The sequence below is a fragment of the Peromyscus leucopus genome, chromosome 10 (assembly GCF_004664715.2).
Source record: "Peromyscus leucopus breed LL Stock chromosome 10, UCI_PerLeu_2.1, whole genome shotgun sequence".
In the NCBI taxonomy this organism is placed as follows: domain Eukaryota; kingdom Metazoa; phylum Chordata; class Mammalia; order Rodentia; family Cricetidae; genus Peromyscus; species Peromyscus leucopus.
Genome location: NC_051071.1, coordinates 26,048,341 through 26,065,101, shown reverse-complemented (window position 1 = coordinate 26,065,101; position 16,761 = coordinate 26,048,341).

Sequence of the window (16,761 nt, the reverse complement as noted above, 5' to 3'; positions counted from 1 at the left end):
CCCTCCACCTCACTGTAATAGTATCAACCACTTAAGTCTTAAATATTTAATGTTTTCTCAGAAACTGGCTTTTTCTAGTTTCAACTCCTTTAGATAAATGTCAAGAGAAAAAAAGAAGGGTGTCAGTGACTAGTCATAATCAAGAGAGGACACTATTGTATAAGCCAGATGTGATGAGCATGGGAGAGCCAACTCAGCTTTTAGATCTTTCATTCTCACATCAAAAAGCTCCACGGAGCAAGCTGGCCTCATGACTTATCCATGATGAGTCCTTCCCTGGATATTTGTTAGCAATGTGTGGGATTTCCTCAAAGGACTTCAGCATCATACTTCTGAATCCTGAAGATTCCTAGTAGAGTTTAGGTAACAAGGAGTCAAGGGTCAATGCATGGAAGTCAAGACAGCATGACAGCAGATATCCACAGTGAAGACAAGTATTCTGGGTGGATCCAGGGGAGAAAAGACCCAAGGACTCTGCCCAATGAGGACTCCATATTTGCTATTCAGGAACACAGGGAAATGAATTCCAAATTTAGATTTATCTGTGCACTATTTTGTGTCTTCTGGTCACCTTTGCTAAGTGTTAAACACCCATACTATGTATTTTCCATTGCATGATGTGAATTCTGTTAAAGTTAATTGTGCTGAAATCAAAATTTTCCTTTCATCTGTAGTTACATTTCTGAAAAAAATTAGTAACTCTAAAATACAACATCTGACTGGGATGCAATTTGTCCACCCTAAGTAGTAATATATGGAATGAAATAAGTAGAGGGAGGTGGAGAAAAAGAAACAGTGATATTACCCTTGAATGTATACCTATTGGTACTATTTTTCCTTTGTTTTCCAGTGGAAGTTAGATGATATGTGCAGTGCCTAGCTTCTGGCTCTGAAAAGTAGTCTTCAGCCCGTCAGCCCTTGGCCATCATTTAACTAACTCCAAATGCACAGACTTCAGCACAAACATCCAATACAAAATATTTCTGCCAAAATTTAGAAACCTCATGTTAATGGATCCCAATGAAGATGTCCTTGAAGAACATCCAGACAGAGAATTCAACAGAAAGAATATAACTACATTCAAACAACTCACAGAAGACACAAATATACCCCCAAGAAAATAAAAACTAGATGAATAAACAAGAAGGCCAATATAAGATACCAAAACAGAGTTCAATCAGAAGAATTACTGAAGAAACACCAAAAGGAAATGATGCTGAAAATGGAAAACTCAAGCCAAATCAGAACCTCAGTGGGAAGCCACCCCAACAGCATGTGAGAAACAGAGTATCTGGGCTGGAAGACAAAGGGACCCCTCATTTACTGGTGGCATTGCAAACTGGTGCAGCCACTCTGGAAATCAGTGTGGAGAATCCTCAAAAGCCTACCATATGACCCAGCTATTCCCCTCATTGGCATATACCCAAAGAACTCAATAACCTATGCCACAGACACTTGCTCTGCCATCTTCTCTGATGCTCTCTTCATAATTGCTAGGAAATGGAAACAACCTAAATGTCTTTCAACAGATGGGTAATAAAAACATGGTGCATGTACACTAAGGGATATCATTCAGCTATAAAGAAAAATGAAATTATAAACTTTACAAGCAAATGGAGAACTAAAAAAGATTGTATTGAGTAAGGTAAACCAGACCCAGAAAGACAAATGTCACATATTCTCTCATCTAAGGCTCCTAGCTCCAAATCTTCAGATGTGTGTTCTGGTGAACTGGTCTCCCTCAGGGCTAACAAGTCTTGGAGAGTTCCCACTGGCTCTAGGGCTATTTTCTGGGTGGTCAAGTCAACCTCTCCATTGCCTCTAGCTTCTGAGGAATACCCTTTTTGGTGTCCTTTGGAATAGACAATGGCCACCCTCTTGGGTAACCAGTTAACTTCCAAAAGGGCTAAGATTTCTTCTCTATTTTTGATTTCTTTTCCTGCTGGTGCTAGCAATCCTCTTTCCCTGCATAGAGCCCCATAGACATGGGCTGTGGCAAAAGCATATTTTGACAAAGCTATCTGTGCATATGGTGGTACCCTTGTCTTCCCCTCAGCCAAGTGCTTGAGGAAAAGCTAAAAGCTCAGCTCATTGAGCTAAGGTTCCCCTGCCTAAAGATTGTGCCCAAATAATCCTATCTTAGGTCACCACCACTGTTCCTGCATGCCTGATACTATCTTGAACAAAACTGCTCCCATCTGTGAACAATATTCCTCATCTACAATTGCCAACAGGACATCAGTGATATCAAACTTGGTAGACTGGATCAGGTAAGTTACCTCAAGAGAGTCATGTAGGGGTTGTGTGGGTTTGTCATCTGGCAGAAAACTTACAGGGTTAAAGGCTGCCAAGGACATGAGGACTCCCTTAGCAATGCCTCTGGCCTTGTCCACATACAGGTGGAATGGCTTAGTAATGTCTGGAAGGGCCAGACGTGAGACAGCCCCAAGGGCCATTGTCAAGGCTTTGGAGGACTAATGCCCAGTCTCAGTCCATTTCAAAGGCTGCCTACTCCTGGTGCTGGCACAGAGGGGTTTGGCTATGTCAGAAAATCCCATTATCCATAGCCACAAATATTCAACCACCATCAGGAATTCTTGTACCTGTCTTTTTGATGTGTGAGTGGGGAGATGCAGAATGACTGAAATATGGTAGTGGAAAAGTATCTGCCTCCCTTCCTCTATGTTGTAGCTTAGGTATGTGATCTAAGGGATGCACAGCTGAGCCTTTTTGGCTGAGACTTTGTACCTCAGGGTTTCAAAGGTTAAAAGACCTTCTGTTGCCTGTCTACATTCCTCCTCAGTAGAATGTAGCTGTGAGGAGGTTGTCTACATTCTGGAGCAGGACTCTTTGTGGATATTTTATGCTATGTGGATCTAAACTCCAATAGATCTACACTCAGGGCTTCATCAAGCAATGTTGGAGAGTTTTTGAACCCTTGCATCAACAACCAAGTACTTGTTAGTTGACTGGTATATAAACCCTCTGGGTTGGTCCATTCAAAGGTAAATGTGTTGTCTGACCAGGGCCATCAGGAGGCAGAAGAAAGAGTCTTTTAGATCCACAACTATATAGATCTTCCTTGGGGGTGGGGGTGGCAACAAGCTTAGGAGGATGTAAGAGTTCACTATTATAGGGTGGATGATTTCCACCTGTTTGATGACTTCCCTTTAAATCCTGTACTGGTTGGAAGTCTTTCGTGTCAGGCTTCAGGACAGGGAGCAGGGGAGTGTTCTATGGGAAATGGCAGGGGACAAGTATTCTTGCCTCCCTCGATTGGTTGATGTGTTTGATGATTTCATGCTTGGCCTCCTGGTTCATGGGGTATTGTTTGATCCACACCAGTGTTGCAGAATTAATGAACTATCATGGGAGGCCAGTAGCTGCTAAGCTTGATGGGTTCCTCTCAGTCCAAACATCAGAGCACCTTGCTTTGAATTACTACAGGCAGCCTGAGGGCTGCTCTTTCTTCCTTGTGGCAGAGTCCTCATGTAAGTAGTAGTAGTAGACAGATGACCAGAATATTTGTAGAGATTTTACTCAGAGGAGGTGGTGTGATATTGTGACAGGGCAAGACAGTGCAGAGGTTCCTCCAACTGGTATTCTTGTTCAGATTCTTTCATTTGTATTCTTGTAACAATCTAGGTTAAACCAATATTTGATCTCCTTGACCAGAGATCAGGATACCCCAGCTAACTACTTAACTTCTGTTAAGCTGCCTTCTTATGAAGAATCCCCCTCTCTAGCTAACTACTTACCTTTTTTGCTTTTGTTAAACTACCTGCTTGTGCAGAATCTCCCCCTCAAGCTAACTATTTATCTTGGCTTCTGTTAAACTGCTTTCTTAAAGAAAAAAAAACAAACACAACAACAACAACAACCTCCCCATGCTGCTTCCAAGCAGGATACAAGAATGTGGGTTTTTTGTCTTTAAAAACCCTTTACTCTAAGTGTGCAATGCTACCCTTGGGTCCAGAATACCTGGATATAGTACTGCCCAGCTGGAATAAAGACTTTCAATTGGATATAAATTGTCTCAATGGTCATTTCAGATGAACTCCCTGTAACAGTTCAGAAGCTCTGTGAGATTCTCCAGAGAATAGACTCTGACACTTAGAGGCCTTGGGACACCCAGGAGTGGGGAAGAATAGGTCAGCTGGAAAGGACTCTTAGAAAGTACACATCCAAAGATGTTCCAAAGCTCAGAGATCATCATGAGTGTGTATGTAAGATTATAAGATCTAGTAGTGGATAGTCTGGAGTAAAATAGTATCTGCTAGACATGACAGCACTCCTGTACACAAGAAGGGCAGTCTCTGAGACTAAATGCACTAAACATGAAAAATATTAAGCCCGCAAAAATCATAGCGTAGATATGAAAGGAGCTCATTAAGTTCTACCACCTAGCTGAAGCATTACTAGCAATTCATGACTGCTGGAGGGAAGAGACTTAGTTTCCCATAGGGATTGGGTCCCTGGGAGATTACCAGTGGATTGTTCTATACCTGTACACACTAGAGTGGATCCAGTGTGTTTAAATATAGAACACATGAAATTGGAAAGGTTTAATGGTGGGGGGATATGGGGAAAGGTGGCAAAGGGGATGAATTTGTTTAAAAAGCATTATATGCAAATATGAAATTCTCAAACAATGATTTAAAAAAGAATTACACACACTAAACAAAACTTCATGGATTGAGAAAAATGTAAAACTAAAGTTAAATTATAAAAAAAGAAAAGATAGAAAGAAGCATACTAGACCACTTCAAAGAATATGAGTAATTCATTTTCTTTGCCCACTAATGTGCTGATTCCCAAATCACTATGGAACATGAATGGTCTTCTATGTAGTCCTAAGAACTCAAAATCTTTTCCTTCACTGTCTTTGCTACCACAATACAGAACAAGGCCATTGCCACAAATGCCTACACTAAAGATTAACTTAGGTTAAAAAAAAACTAAATGAGGCAACAAATATGTCATGACAAACTCTATGAGAAGTAGAGCTGCTTCATTGTTTTTGTAGGTGGGTCCCAAATTATCCCACCATGTTTGCTTGTCTAGATCATCCACAAACCTTTCCTCTGTAAGAGTCGCATATTTACAGAACTCTTCTCTTACCCATAACCTTTCATTTCTTTTTTCACTGTACACCTGCTTACCTTTCTGAAAAGGAAATAATGTTTAAATGTATTTCATGAGCCCCTCACCTAAACACAAGTCCTTCACCTTCTAATCTCGACTTGCCTTGTACTTTTTCTCAGGTTGGTTATTTGATCCATTACAGATAAATTTCAATAGATACATAGCTATATCTACTAAAAACAATTTGAGAAAAGCAGTATTAAATTCATATGCATTCTCTCCATTTCCAATAGCTTTCATCACAGCAGATTATATAGGAAAATGATCAAATGTGGAAAATGCAAGTTTTTTTTGAGTATGGAAGAGAAGGAACTATTCAGGGAAGCCTGTGAAGACTTTGCACATGGTGTGGCAATAAAAAGTTCAGAATCTGAATGTGGTTAACTTGGTCTTGGGGTGGGGGTGATGGACTTGTTGGCCAAACCCTACCTTTCTTGGTTGTCTAATGAGACAAAAATGTAGAGTACCATCATGGAGCAATTACAAGTCTCACTTTCAAATCCTTATCAATGATTAATCATTTGTCACGGCCTTCTTTGGTTTAATAAACACTGGCACATTCATCATCACACACCTTGGAAAATGACAAAGGCAGTTAGAACTGGCTTCATTGCTGTTAGCTTTGTGTAATACATTCCTTTTATTGTCATGTGTTTATTTTTCCTTCTGGATGAATTATGAGATTACTGACTATGCATCATCTTGTCAGATGTAGCTGTGTTTTCAATAATCTCTTGAAAAATATTTTTAATTGATTCCATAAATACAATGTAAATGATGCCTAACTATATTGTGCAACAGAGGGAAAAGTGTCTCTATTTGTGGCTTGTAAGAAAAGTCAACTACATAAAGCCATTAAAATCAGCTGTATGTTTAGATAGAAAACATGAGAAAGTGGTGGAAATAGAATACAAAACACATGTAGGTAAATAATAAACAAATTCCTCCACATTGGGGAAAAATTAAATATGGAAAGCTTAAATACGTAAAATACTCTTCAATGAATTTGTAGGGATTCAGTAATAAGACACAGTATATATCAATGATGAACCAGCCTGCCTCCATCTTAGACTTGAAAGCCAATAGTAAAGACAATCTAGATTCATTCCTGTTTAAGATTAAATCTCTGTTTCTCAAGGATTGGGCTATGCCCCATCTATAACCTTAACTACAAATGGTTCTGTATTCTCTGTTCCAGGAAATGGCAACCATGCCTTTGTTTCCAAAGGTTATTATGACCACCTGCTATTATGACCACCTTGCTGTGATGCTCCTGTAACAGTGCCTATTTGCCTGCCAAATGCTACATTTGGAAACCCCCTACTCCTGAGCTATAAAAACCCTTACCTTGCCTATGTCCAGTGCTGACCTCTTCAACCTCAAATTAGGGCAGTCTGTGTACATGAATAAAAAAGCTTGCTTTAGTTGCTTTAATTAATTTGACCATGATTATTTGGGTTGGTGTCATTTTCCTCACATCTTTGGGATTAACATCAACACAAAACACAACAACGCTCACCCCTCAAAATCCAGAAACAGCTTATTCTGGAGCCAAATATGAGTGACCTTGGCCTGGGAACACAAATGACTCTTATCCTTTTGGCATGTGAAAACTAAGATTCTATTAAGTTAATACTTTCCAAAGTGTTTTTATCTGCTAGTCAAGGGATATTTGTTCTGATACAGAGAGGGGCAAAGAATGGCCCAAGAGAATTGTAATTAGGCTTTGAACCTGCAACACTCCAGCCTCACCACATTACTGACATTCTAATCAGTTAACTGACCTATGCAGATTTAGTTTCTTTTCAAGAGTTCTTATTTATATTTATCATGTTCTAGTCATTTGGACTGTAAATGGAGGAAACAGTACCAGAAAGGCAAAGAGAATTGCAATATTGTTTACCAGGTATATAATGAACTACACACAACGCACTATGCTCATCAAAGCAGAGCTGCCAATGTTTATACCTTTCTGTGGCCCATACAGAGTTGTCAAAACCGTGGCATCATGATTCAGTCGTGCATGTTTCTCTGGCAATGGGAATGTAGCCAGGAGTCCATATAGAAAGTTCTCCATCTAATGAGCATCAATTCCCTTAGAACTGTCTCACCACAGAAGCTGTAACTGAGACAGGCTGACAACAGTCATTCATAGTGCACTTGCTCTCTGCCATGTTGCTCTGGTCAGTTTTTGTCAACTTGATATAAACTTGAACTGAAGAATTGTCTCCTTCAGACTGGCCTACGTGCAAGTCTGAGGGGCATCTTAGTCATTAATGATTGCTGAAGGAAGACTCAGCTCACTGTTGGTGTTGCCACCTCTGGGCTGGTAGTCCTGGACTGTATACAAAGGCAGGATGAGCAAGCCATGAGGAGCAAACCAGCAAGCAACACTCCTCCAGCCCCTCTGTTTTGGTTCCTGCCTTCAGGTTCCTGCCTCAAGCTCCTGTACCAGCTCCCCTCACTGATGAGTCTGAAAATGAAAAATGGAAGAAACCCTTTGCACTCTCACGTTGCTTTTGGTTGGTGCTTTATCACAATAACCAAAACAAAACAAAATGAACAAACAAAAAACAAAACCAAGCTGAAACACAGGTCTAGGAACCACACTGAGAGTTTCCTCTAATCTTGCATGCTCTCTCAGAACTCATCTCTGCTGTGGGATGTTCTGTATGTCCTGTGGGAGCCCTTCTTGGGTTCTTTGTGGCGTTACCCAGCAGGTCCGCATAGAGGATGATTAGGACCATGGGCCTGAGTGCAGGTGTTTGAGATGGTCTGCACTTGGCTGTGCTGGGGGATGGTCTGTATGTCAAGTTGTTCTGATTGATCAATAAATAAAACCTGATCGGCTGTGGCTAGGCAGGAAGGATAGGCGGGACTAACAGAGAGGAGAAATAAAAGGACAGGAAGGCAGAAGGACTGACTGCCAGATGCCGCCAGCACAAGAAGCATGTGAAGATGCTGGTAAGCCACGAACCACATGGCAAGGTATAGATTTCTAGAAATGGATTACTTTAAGATATAAGAACAGTTAGCAAGAAGCCTGCCACGGCCAGACAGTTTGTAAGCAATATAAGTCTCTGTGTTTACTTGGTTGGGTCTGAGCGGCTGTGGGACTGGCGGGTAACTAAGATTTGTCCTGACTGTGGGCAAGGCAGGAAAACTGTAGCTACACATCTCTATACTACTAGAAACAGCAGCCATGCAGAATCATTTCTTCCAGGACTTGGGTTATATTTTGAAGCTGTTGCCTAGCTTATAACTAGAGAAATGAGTGTTGGAAGTGAGGACAACTCAGTTGAGTTAAGGAGGTGACTCAGATGTGTTTAAACAAAATTAAAGGTTCTTTGTTCAACACTGGAACAAGTATTTATTTTCTTCACTACCGAAGTATTTTTGAGGACTGCCCTTGGTGCCCTATGAATTTTGGAATTTCGCTTTTTTGTTGGTAGAAATTAGATTAGTACCCTTTTGTCTAAATTCCAAAAATGCTACCATATTATCCTTCCAGATGGCTCTTTATTTAGCCATGGTCTAGTCAATACTTAGGCTGAGGGTTTGTGTAGGAGCTACTGAATTCCTTCTCTGCACACCTGACTCCTCTATGTACCCTGCTCTTTGAACCCCCTGGACTCCATCTCTAACTTTTACTTCAAAAGACCCAAGTTCCAAACAGGTTAATTCTTTATGAATGATGGTTTGGAAATTATCTGGAGAGAATTCACCTGCTGTTGTTCAAACTATTGAATATCACTGTTGTGTATATTTTAGCAGACTTTTTGTTGTTGTCTTGAAAACAAATCAGGTATCTGTGTTCCACCTTGGTCAGAAATGGACATTCTTGCCTGAAGGATTATAAGTCTCCCTGATGCCAGCTACACTTACTTCACATTCTGAACTTGTATGCCATTATCAAAATCTTCATCTGTGTCTAGATTGTCTTGATAGTCTGCAGTATAATCAGAATGCATCTACAGGCTAGATACAGTGATAAAATCACTTGTTTATTTAAGTTATTCATTTTTTGACAAATGGTTTCTGTGCTGAAGGGAAAACAGAGTTGAGATGGAGGCTACTCAGAGGTATACATAATTGTTCTCTGTGGTAGTGGTAACTGTCTAGAATAAACTACAATACCCAAATGGATGTATACTCATAAATTAAATAGATTTTATTGAAGATAATGGCCAAACCTGGGAGATGGCATAAGAGGAAGGATGAGCCAGATGGATGCTCAAAACTGGTTCTTTGATGGTTGTCCTAAAGATGAGTCTCCAGAGTTAGGGAAAGAAAGATGGAGGAGGAGGAGTGTGTGTGTGTGTGTGTTTCACGGTATGGGTCAAAGCAGATAATCATTGAGATTCTTTGAGGACCATTTAGAACACAAATAGGAATGTCCCTCAAAGGATAGAGAGATGAAGCTTCATTCCATGGGATAGATGCCTAGGAATCTAGTTTCTTTTCTGATTAGACATTTGGGAGATAGACAATGAGCTACATCTTGTTTATGTATGTAGGGATGGGGGATTTTGATGATAAAGCCCCCAATGAACCTCTAAAGAGTTAAAGTATAAGAACAAAAGTGGGCCGGGTGGCGGCGGCACACGCCTTTAATCCCAGCACTTGGGAGGCAGAGCCAGGCGGATCTCTGTGAGTTCAAGGCCAGCCTGGGCTACCAAGTGAGTTCCAGGAAAGGCGCAAAGCTACACAGAGAAACCCTGTATTGAAAAAACCAAAAAAAAAAAAAAAGTCTTAGGGAAGAAACATTAATAGGTCAGGGCTGTGGTTACATTAATGAAGGAAGCAGCTTGGGGGTGAAAGAAAATGACATTTAGGGGGTTCTGGAAAACCCTATTTGTTCCTAGTATTTCCCTCAAATCTTCTAACAGAGCCATCATTTCTCACCAAATGAACAATAAAAAGTGAAATCCTTATGATGATCACACTCCAGCAATGTCCTGATGGGGTTATTCCGTGACACAGCATTCTGGCTTCATAGAATTTGATAACTCATCAATTAGTTATTGGATACATACCTTAATAATAAAGAAAAGACACAATATAAAGAGTATGATACAACAGTTCTAAGTCACCGGTAAGGGGTACATGGAGGAGGAGTTGTTGGTTTTTCTGTGGATGGAGGCATTTACAGGGCTAAGTGTTGAGAATTTGATACTATGTTCATTATCCTAAGAATTCCAGAGCTACCAGCATTATCTGAAGAGAAAGGTTATGACAGGGTTATCATAGTCTCAAGGACCTGTGTGAGCCAGAATTCCAGGCTCCAAGATCAGGAGTGGGTATCTTTGGATGCATGCCTCATGCAGAGAACAGTCCCTTAGGTGGCTTTCAGAAGACTCCTCTGTGCTGAAACATGTTGTATTTAAGAAACTAAGAGTGAAAACTGTTGGACAAGACTTCTCTGAGACCTTAATTATCAGAAACAGAGAAAGAATGCCTTTTGCCTACAAAAGTAATTAGTTTAACCAACACAGGCAGTTGTGTAAACCTTTATAGTATTTTGTGAAAGCTCACTGTTTGTTGATTTGATGTCCAAGGGAGTCCTTTTCTTAGGGCTGATCCTTTTATTTTCCACTGAGGCAGTGATGGGGACACCTACACTACTTTCTTCTGATGTAGTCAGCATGGCCAGAAGCATAATGTTCGGGGACTGATACAAGCTGGAATCATGGACTTCCTTGTTCATCAGTTACTAAGAATTGCAAGATGGTGTCAGCAGTCATTGGCCTGAGATGGGCTTTGGATGATGGACCGCTTCATATCTGAGAAGTCAGTCCCAGTGCTTCGCTTTAGTTTATGCACATCAACCCTCCAATTCTTCTCAGTTCTGGTCAAGTCAGGGTGCAATGGTGACATTTGTACTTAAAGGTCTTATGCCAATAGAGAAACTACAAATAACTGAAAATGAGATTCCCACAGCCAGCTGCTTGTAGGTGGACCTGGATTCTTTACACAATAGAATGCAGAGGCTTCCCCAGGGCATAAAAATAATTTTGTATTTGTTATTCAAAGGGGTATATTTACAATGTGCCAGTCACCTGAATGCCACTGTTTGCTTAAGGAAAGCATAGCCCTCTCTTTTTTAGACACCTTCTATTTTCTCCTTCTGCTTCCTTATATGATCCATACCAACTTTCTGTGTATAAAAATGGGGGATTTATCAAATATGGTTTCTGAACATCAAGCATGGGCTTATCACATTGCAGATGAAATATAATTAGAAATGACTGAAGTGTTTCAATAGCCTTTGCTTTCTGGCAAAGGTCACAAGGCTAGAATTCCATCCAAAATAGCTCAGATAGAGAAAGATAGCTTAAGTTCATCAGTTCCTCAGTTGGATGGGAGCCTTACTTAGTCCTAAGCATTTTGCAGATGTTAGTCTTGGTTCCAAAATAGAACCTTCCCTAAACAGTGACCCAGTGACTCAATTTAGTGGACTCTTGTGTCACTAGTTTTAGCTCATCCACGTTTCTAAATTCAAACAGGGATGTTTTAGGCTTGGCTAAAGTTGATGATGAACTCAACTTTCCAGTTGTTACTAGCCCTGAATAAACATGAGCATTGATCCCAACAGTCTGCATCATGACGTCCTTACTCATGTGTTCCACAGCCCCACCCTACCTACAACTCATCCACTGCACATGTGCATCCTGTTTCAGGAATGGTAACTTTTACTAGTATTCTTTTTGAGCCTAAAATAATGCCCATGCATGTGGTTAACTGGAACTCTGCCTCTGGGTGGACTCATGCCCATCTCCCCAACCTTTTCCTTTGATTCATGTGTCCATCTTCCTGCCCATTCATCCACTATGTTTGTCTGTCTTTTATACACCAATGTCTGAAAATAAGAAGTCTCCTATACTACAATGAGAGGGACCACTGGATTAGCATGAAGAGTGGATCTACATGAGACTGATAACAAGCTCTCTGGGTGAGAGGTCAGGAATGAGCACAGGGCTCCAGTAGGGGATAAACTCACTTGGACAAAGATGGATGGGCTCAGGAAAAGGTCTCAGGAAACCAATGCTCAAGATGACAATTCTAGGACACACACACACACACACACACACACACACACACACACACACACACCACAAAGACCACCCAGAGCCAGGCAAGATGTGCCTACTAAGTTAGGAGAGCCAAAGGGGGCAGACAGCACACAGGCCTCTGTGTTCCCGAAAGGCTTTTAGACTTACACAATATGAAAACAGAAGATCAATTCTGAATTCTACAAACAGTCTTTTTTAGGCAAAACAAAAAGTGAGTCTTTCAAATATGGGTACCAAATGGAAAGGACATGTTACTATTTGATTACAGCCCTGGTAGGAGAGGGTGGGGCTAGAAGCAGTATGCACATTGAGAGGAGAGAGAGATCTGCAGAAACTGGATGCTGTTAGGAGATAGGGAGTGGAAGTGTCAAGGGTCTGGCTGAGTTTCTAGCTTGGTCCATAGGATTAAACATGATTTATTTTTTTACCAAAGTGAGGAAAACAGGGGAAATAATGAATGTTGTCTACACTTGTTGATTATAAAGGCTCTGCCGATATGTAGTTCGAGATATCATATCAACAGGTAATTAATTGAAGGTGAGTCTAGAGGTCAACTCCGGAAGAAGCCATCAACCCTGAGATAAAGTGCATACATGTTACCCTGTAAGCATGGAGATGGCTGATGAAATCATGGGCATGAAATGAGATGCTAAACACATATTTAGTATTCATCCAGTGCCTAGTCCCACCCTGAATATTACACACACCTGCTCAACACAATTATTCCTCATTATGGAACCAGTGGGGATTTTTTTTTAATTGGAGCAACCTTAGTACATGGAGGCTAAGTCACGTGTTCATTGTTCTTTCTCAGGCAGTCTCATATGTAAGATTAGCAACCTAGCCTGGAATCTGTACTTCCAAACTCTCAAGGAAATATGAGTATGCTTGCCTTATGGGGGCAATTAATATTCCTGGAGTGAGTGAAGAAATGAATGAGCTTAAAGAAGAAATGAGACCCTTCCCCGGCAAGCCCAGCTCTGGAATATGCAAAGGAAAGGACATCATGGGAGTCGTTGATCAGAGCAACTCAATCTCCCCTTCAGGATACCCCATCTTTCAACAGATTTATCCCCAAGTACCTCTGCTATGACTAAAACAGTAGGCCATGGCCAGATGAAGCCTGCCACCTTGCTGGTGATCAGTAGGCTCTGTTGCCAGATTTCTGTCACTGTAACTAATGTCCAAGGCATTTGGTATCAATTTATAGAAAGAAAAGGTTCTCTTGGCTCACGGGTTTGGTGGTTTTAGTCCATGACGTTTGGCTCACAGATAAAGCCCAAGTAGGATCTTGGGCTTAGGAGACTGAAGTGACAGGTCCCAGGCACGATCCCAAAGGTGAAATAGGGGATGAGTCTGGGCTCTGAGGACCAAGCTCATGGAGTCTCATAAAAGAAAGCTGACTCTGAGATCAAGACCTAATAGCACAGTGGCCTTGTTTTTCTGGGGTTTTGTTTTTATACTCTCCAAAGTGGGGTCAAATACGTCTGCCTCTAAGGGCTAAGGTAAGGTCCAGACTTCCCCATGTCCTTAGCACTGAGCTTGGGTGCAGACACTGTTTGCTGGTGTTTCCCAGCGGTCAGTAGGAGAAACTATGACCATTGTGGTGCATTGCCAAAGATCCTTGCCACCCTGAACATTAGTTATAGAGAAAGATGTAGACAATTACAAGCCACAGCACCGGTACTGAGTAGCAATAGACATGAGTCGAGGGAATAATGTGTGAGAATAAGTTTGAAATCAGTTTTTCACAAAGCGCCATGGCCAGGCCCTAGCAATGGGAAGAAGGCAGATGACATTTTCAGGTGACATGTGTTTTAGGTAAACTTAGACCTTCACGTGTGACCCATTTTGTGCTTCCAAAATTACTGTTTTTTTGGTGCATCAGAAATTTTTGCCCTTACCCGTATGACTTTGGTTCTAGAACCTTGACCAGGAATTTATTAGAATGGCTAGTCCAACAGTGGCTGACTACCAATGGGAGGTCCAATAACTCAATAGTTATTCAGTTGATGAGGTTGGGTGTCTCAGCTGGTCTTTAGTATATGCCAGAATCCTGAAGAAGTAGGTTCTAATGCCAGTGAAGGAATGGACTTGCCATGGAGAGTGAGGACAAACAGGCAAAGAGGGAGAATGCTTCCATGTCCTTCACATAGGCTGCAGCCAGAGGATGTGGCCCAGATTAAAGGTGCATCTTGCCATCTCAACAGATATGGATTAAAGGTGTATCTTTCCACCTCAAAAGATCCAGATTAAAAGTGGGTCTTCACACTTCAAATGATGTAATTAAGAAAATATCCCTGACAAGTGTATCCAACTATTTGGGTTTTAGTAATTTCCCAATGTAGTCAAGTTGACAACCAAGACTAGTCACCACAAGTGGCAAGGTAATAAAGAAAAGACATACATACACACACACACACACACACACACACACACACACACACACACACACACACACGGCAAAGCTGGAATCTGTCAGGGCTCTCTAACCGCTACTACCACACCCTGGAACCTCAGAGTGTTTATTGTGCATAACACATGGATAAGGAGGTTAGTGAGTCTTACTTGGTAGGGGCCCTTTGTAGGTGAGCAATCTTAGACTGTAAGTATCCAAAAGGAGGAAGCTGCTGTTGCTGGTCTTTGCATACACTATCAATCATAATTCATAAACACTCATACTTGGACTCCAGAGGAGAGTTTTATCACCCTTCTTCAGCCTGGATCTTATAGATAATGTCTTTGCCAATTGTTCCATGGGAGTTCTTCACATGGCCATGCCCATGTCAAAATACACATTGACTTAGGACATCACTCACATGGGGCTTCCTCCACTACCTACAAACTAATGTATGTATATACTTAGCAAAGAGTTGTTTCACCTGTTTCTTTTTCTATCTTTATAAGATGATAGGTTTCAAAAGATACCACAGGGATCTGTTGAAACCAATTTGTTCCTGAAGTGAATAAGAACCCAGGCCATAAAACTGCTCTGTCAAGCTGTCCCCTTCAAGTTCTTCCTGGGAACATATGCACAGGTATTCTCATAAAGACAGCAAGGTTGAGAGGCTATTGCCTCTGAAGAGTCCCAGTACTTCCCATAACTGCCACCCCTTGGACTTTGAGCCCTCCTAAAGAATTCCTTTTCAACGGGGGAGCATTTGCTGATGACTAGAGAGTGAGTACACAGGAAGAAGGCAATTTTCAGTTTCTTAAGTCATTATAGACTGCCAGGTTTGGTGGCACAACCTTTAATTTCAGCTCTAGGGAGGCAGAGGCAGGTGGATCTGTGAGTTCAAGGCTAGCCTGGTCCACATAGTATATTCCAGGTCAGCTGGGACTATACAATTAGATACTGTCTAAAGAAAGGAAGGAAGGGGAGAGAGAATGAGAGAGGAAGAGAAAAAGGGAGGGAGAGAAGGAGGTAGGAAAAAGAAGGCTACTTCTTTGGAGCGCCCCCCCAAAATCCTTTTAAAATCTAATAATGTCTGAGCTGCAAAGGGCCAAGTGTGGGAGGAATACAACTTGATACTTGCCAAAGAAACAGGGCAAGTGAGTTTCACGTCACCAGCCAGGACCAACGCTCACTTTCCCAGCCCAGCACCCTCTCTGCTCTTGAATTCTACCTGGAATGCTCATTTTTCTGCAGCTCTGAGTGTGCTTTCCTCCTGCAGAGAATAAATGCTAAATTAGTGCGTTTTTGTTCTTTGCGATTCGGAACTAATCTGGCTCATTTTCACCCTCTCAAGGTCTGAATGATTATTAGGAATGTGTTCATGTAATTGGTGCCATAAGTCTACAAAGTACCTTTATTCAATATCTTGATAGAACTTGTTCTGAAGACGTGACCATGAGTAAGGAAGACATTGGGTAAAGCAAAATAGCAGCACTTAAGCATGGCTTGAAAAGGCAGTGGTGTCACACATAACCCCCAAGGAAGAGAGCTAAGGAAAAAATGAGCCAAACCGCCAGACCATCCTCAGCAAGGAACTCAATGCCTCCCAGGATAAGCCATTCTCATCTGGGAGCAGGGCACTATTACAGGAAAGCATTTTAAGTGTTCTGAGAATATAGTTGAGGTTACAATCTTTGGCTCCAACAAACAACACCACAGCTTTAAGGACTAGAAAGTGGCTGATCCACAGGGCAGAAAAAAATGTTCATAATTACCAGTAACTGTTAATGAGCCCTGATTCCATCCATTTTCCCTTGATACCATAAACATGTTTACTCTAGACCAGGAGGAAAGAACAGGGAGGCACTGGAAGGAGAGGGCTGAGGGAGACTGGATAAACCCTGGAAGCTGTTGAAGTAGCACTCCCAGTGCGAGCTTAGTCTGCACGCATCCCATCCAGTTCCCAGTCAGGCTGCTGAGGCACAGATGGAGGATGATGAGGAATTTACAAGACCATTCAAGAGTTCTCAGAACTCTCCCACCAGGAAGTTCTAGCAGGAGGGCCTTATCAGCTGTCTTTGACTGTTCACACTGCATTATTTTCTGACCGTTTCATCAAAGAATTTATGCCATTTCTTAGGAAGGGAC